The 5,173-nt window shown below is 43.1% G+C and overlaps 1 long non-coding RNA gene across 1 annotated transcript; it reads right to left on the bottom strand.

Moving 5' to 3' along the window:
* Positions 1-3,219: 3,219 nt before the first annotated feature.
* On the bottom strand, positions 3,220-4,882 carry LOC147465907 (uncharacterized). The gene is made up of 2 exons (XR_015188189.1): positions 4,090-4,882; positions 3,220-3,416 (listed from the first exon to the last, which is right to left on the bottom strand). It is a non-coding gene; the product is annotated as an uncharacterized LOC147465907 (long non-coding RNA).
* Positions 4,883-5,173: the final 291 nt, after the last annotated feature.

Here is a 5,173-nt window from a genome sequence, read left to right as displayed (position 1 = left end):
TATGCACAAGCTGCAACCTGCATGTGGCCCAAACTGAACCATCCTTTGGAAACTTAGAACGCTGCATCTTACCCAAAATATAGCCTTCACAAACATGTTTGACAGGTGCTTCAAGAGGTGGCAAAGAAGCAACCATATCAGATTTCTACAAACGCAGCAAACTGGCAAAATTCAGATGACCAAAACGTGCATTCCAAAGTTTTGCATCTGAAATAGCCCTTGAATCTGCAATAGCATTTGTAAAATTTTGTCCACACTTGTCATACAAAGTGAGCTTATACAGCCCATGACACAAAAGGCCAGATGCAACAATTTCATCGCCAAAACTGAGATCATGAACTGTACATCTATCATCCACAAATTTGACTACAAGTCCAAGTCGAGAAAGTGTGGATACAGACAAGAGATTCTTCTTGATCCCAGGTACATAAAGTGCATCAACAAGTGTGAAGGAACTGCCATTTGCAGCAGTAAGCACAATCTTTCCAACTCCCTGAACCGGATAAGAGGCATTGTTGGCACAAGTGACTGAATTCCCATGAGGGACAGACTCGAGAGAGGTGAACAATTCACAATGTGAGGTAAAATGTGCTTTGTAGCACCATTGTCGAAATACCACACATGTGAATCTGCAGCAACTGACACGTATGCATCATGGACATCAGGATTGTAAGTGCACTCTACGCTAAAAGCCCATTCTGCATCAACATCAACAACACAGTCTCCTTTCATAGAAGACAACAATGGCTGCATTTGTAGTGGAACCAGCATTTGCAGTGGAACCACCCTCTTTCTTCTTAGCCTCTTTGGCCTTCAACTTAAGACACGACTTGACCAAGTGATCATTAGCTTTACAATAATGGCAACGCATCTTCTTTTTTCCCTTATCACCAGAATTTCTAGACGAATTGCTGCTAGCAGAAGCATTAGGAACATAAGTTTTTCCACTCGCACAACAAAACCATAAGAAGTGGCTGCATTGTTGTTACCACCCTTTCTTTGAGAAGCAATAAAAGCCTGTTCAACTGCACGCTGTCTAGTCCTATTTTTTCTGGAAAGTGACTCTTGCAATAGCAATGTGCATAATGCATCAAACTTGACAACTTCTCGATTTCCTTGGGTCATAAGTCTCCAAGTACTAGCAAAAGTCTAGTAAGAATCTGGTAAGGCATCAAGAACAGTCTGCACAAGGGAACTGTCTGAAATGACTTCACCTGCAGAAATAAGTTGCTCGTTGATATCCTTGACACTAGCAAGGAAAGTGTCCATATCATCTTCTTCATGCATCTTCGACCCCAGCTCTTTACACAGCAAATCAATTTTAGCCTCATTGCGACTTGCATAAAGACTAGCCAAAATATCCCAAGCCTATTTTGCAGAACGGATGTGAGGAACAATGGTACGCTTCACAGAAAACGCAATCAATGCATGAGCCTGTGCATCCTTTACATCCCAACGAGCTTGTTCTACCGTAGGCAAAACAACTCTAATAGCAGCAATCCTTGCAGCAAGACCTGCAACATCGTCAACATCGCCTGCATCCTCAGAACCAGGACGTACATCAATGCCCTGCACAATGTTCCAGACGCCCTTTGACACAAGAACATGATGCATCATATAAGCCCACATAGGGTAGTTGTCCCCATCCAACCTGTCCTCAACAGCAAACATCTTGAACACATATGTGTTGTTGTTGTCAGCCATGGTAAATGATGCACTTGATGCGAAAACTGCCTGAAAATAGGAGAAACGGAGCGGGAACAACATGTGCTATATAGCACAAACGGTAGAAGACCATAAGGCACCTGTTATGCAGAAAACGGCACTGACAGAAACTCTGCACAAAATGACAAAATAGCCTGCACTGCTTGTAGTGGAAACGGAGGCCAAAATGAGCCCGAATCATAAATCTGAGCAGACTAAGCTCTACGAGCTTTCCCAAAATATTTGTCGACCTACGAAGGCTTGCCAAACCTCACTATAATCGGAGAAAGTGAGCAGGCGTGTGCTGAAGTAGCTCACGACCAGGCCCGAGAGGACGCAACCTGCTCTGATACCAATTGTTGGAATTAGGGTTGTAAAGAAACGCACACAACTTGGAGAAGATGAAGGAAGCTCAAGGCACACAATAGAGAGTGTATTACTTAGTGTGCGATGAAAAGATATATAGCCCTAGAGTGATGGGCGTATATACAATGCTCTGGGGAAAAAACCTCCTAAAAAGGGAAAAAATGCCCCGGCGGTCCTAGTGTGCTCACACACATCACTACCACATGTATATGGTAACACTTCTTCTGTGTTTGTTTGTATATATGTTTGTGTGCATGTCTATGTGTGTGCCATCCAAAAATAAAAACGTTTTTTATAGAAACATGCATGTCTGTTTATGACTAACCCCTTCTCATGTATGTATTTCTCATGTATCACTAACTATCTCTAAAAACCCTTTCTCATGTATCTCCAACCTTGTGTGTGGTACCTTAGAGACAACAATCAATTACCTTGTGTGTATATGCATTGAAAAAAACTACTGCGTTTGTACCAGGGTTAAAAAAACCTCTTTTATTGTGTATGAGGTAAAAAAACTACTGCGTTTGTACCAAGGTACGAAAAACCCTATTTTACTGTGTATGAGGTGTTGAAAAAAACCATTTACCTTGCCATACATATGTGTTTGTAAGCTCCCTGTGTTGTCGTTAGCTATCAGTTGGTGTATGCAGTAGTTGCCGCTCATTGGGATGACAGAGAGAGGTTATGTATTACGCCAAGCGACCTCTAGTTGCCACAGCTTACGTAATATGCTCACGAGTCACGCGAGAGATGGTGAAGTAGGTGTGTGTGTGTGTGTGTGTGTGTGTGTGTGTGGATATGAGGCTATAGCTAGTGCGCTAGTACTTGCTAATAGGGGTGTGCTATTACTTGCCAGCAACCCGTAGCTGTGCTACTACTGCTTGCGCTACTGTGTTAATACAGTTTGCGCTACTGCTTGCAAACATAAATTATGTGTGCTCTTCAAAGTCTACGCAGGGCAAAGGAGGTTGTGTTATGCAATGCACACAGAGTTCGTGTTCCAGACCTTTATAGCAATTTGAATTCGGTGCCTTAACTGGCCATGTGCACGTAATTTCCTTAGTGCAAGTGTAGCCACTCACCGGCTTGCTACAAATAACACCTTAGCCTCTTAGGGTCATCCCCTTTCCACCAATTCAAAGCCAGATGAAATAATAACTTTAATACTGGGATTTTGCTTTATTAAAGAAAGCGGCGTACATTTTTTCACATAGAGCCTTGTTCCATGCGGGAATTATTTTACAAAGAAAAAGCCATATGGCTTTATTAGAAAACTTGATGTACTGCTTGGAGTCCTCATCCGCTTCGGTCATTGTTTGTCATTCGTCTGCTAATGAGGTAGTTGCCTGTTGTCAAGTTAGTTGATTAGTAAATTTGTGGTATCCTGTCTTCAACATGTGTGCCACTTTATTTACTATTTGTGTATGTTACTGGTATATTATGTGTGCATATGCGTGTGTGTGTGTGTGTGTGTGTGTGTGTCTGTGTGTGACTATCAAAGAGTGATATATGTACACTATATTGTGTGTGTGTGTGTGTGTGTGTGTGTGTGTGTGTCTGTGTGTGTGTGTGTGTGTGTGTGAGAGAGAGAGAGAGAGAGAGAGAGAGCTTTCAGAAGGAGAGAAGGAGCTTCTCAAAATAATGGTGAAGCAAGGAGAACATAAGCAAAAGAGCAATCATTTGCTAGCACTTTTTGCCTTCGCACCTGTGTGCACAGATATATTGCACAATGCTTCCCTTCAAGTTCTGCTCCTTGAGCAAGTCTTTGTTTACGACAATGACGTTCTGACCATGATGCACACCAAAGTCTATTTCCTTCTAGGTATTTGTTCGGAAAGAGGGTCTCTCTCTCTCTCTCTCTCTCTCTCTCTCTCTCTCTCTCTCTCTCTCTCTCTCTCTCTCTCTCTCTCTCTCTCTCTCTCTCTCTCTCTCTCTATGTGTGTGTGTGTGTGTGTGTGTGTGTGTGTGTGTGTGTGTGTGTGTGTGTGTGTGTGGCAAGGGCTGTTGTGGATTCCATACCGCTTTCTCCTTCTCCAACTCTGGCGCCATGTGTAGAAGCTCACTCTTCTAGGAGACGCAAAGTCCTTGAGTCAGACCTGCAGATCGTAGGCTCCAAAGCTTCCAATGCCATTGGCCTTTTCTTCTTCTCTCTCCCTGGCGCCTCTTCTTCTCTCGGCAGCCCTCCCACTACCTCTTCCCCCCTCATACAAGGCTCTCTGACGTCCACCACCTTTGGTTGCTTATTGAGCCACATGGCCACCTTGAATTTGGATCTCCATAATAGAGTGGAATAGATGGGGAAAATATGCTTTGTCCAAGGTTCCATAGTACAAAAAAATTGCATCGTTTTTTAAGGCATTTGTCTTATGGGGCAAACACACATTGCTCAAGGGTCCATAGTACAAAAAATCTTCTTTGGTCGTCTTAGTGATGCTCTTTTATAATGTATGGGGAAAATATAATCTCCATAGATTATATTTTTTTCTGCATAGCATAGTTGCCCATGTGACCACATCCTTAGACTCATGGAACATCAACATAAACATAGAGTATGCAAGGAGTTTAATTACAAAGAAGAAGGAGAAGACAATAAAGTAAAGAATTAATTTGCAAAATTGTTGTTCGGAGTATGTATTGTACTCATATGAGCCAATGCCAGCTGTTTAAAAGACAAGAAAGTGCTAATGTGCAAGAAAGCCAATTCATAATATCTTGAGACCTAAGAAAGAGGTATCTTTAGACAGCTTAGAAAGGGAGGTGGCATGAAGGTGGAGTAGATGTGGGCAACAAGGGAAGGGGGGGGGGGGGGGGGGGGGGGAGGGAGAGGGAGAGAGAGAGATGAGGTAAGCAAAAGGGAGATGGGAAGGGTGTGGGTTGGCTTGAAGAGGATGGGAAAACCCCAAAAAATAAAAAACAAAGAAAGTGGGGAAGGAAAGGTTGGAAGAAAGGAAGGGAAATGAGGGGAAAGGGGCACAAAAGGCAAAAGAGGGGAGGTGGTTGGAGTGTAGTAGGAGTATCATGAGTAGGCAAAAGGGTGAGTGTAAAGTAGAGTGGAGTGAGGGGGGGAGCTGGTGTGGGGTAAGAAGGTAGTGTGCACTTTCCT

Source organism: Adiantum capillus-veneris, chromosome 1, assembly GCF_014529385.1.
Source record: "Adiantum capillus-veneris isolate H3 chromosome 1, ASM1452938v2, whole genome shotgun sequence".
NCBI classification, from domain to species: domain Eukaryota; kingdom Viridiplantae; phylum Streptophyta; class Polypodiopsida; order Polypodiales; family Pteridaceae; genus Adiantum; species Adiantum capillus-veneris.
This window is presented reverse-complemented; position numbering and strand designations above follow the sequence as displayed.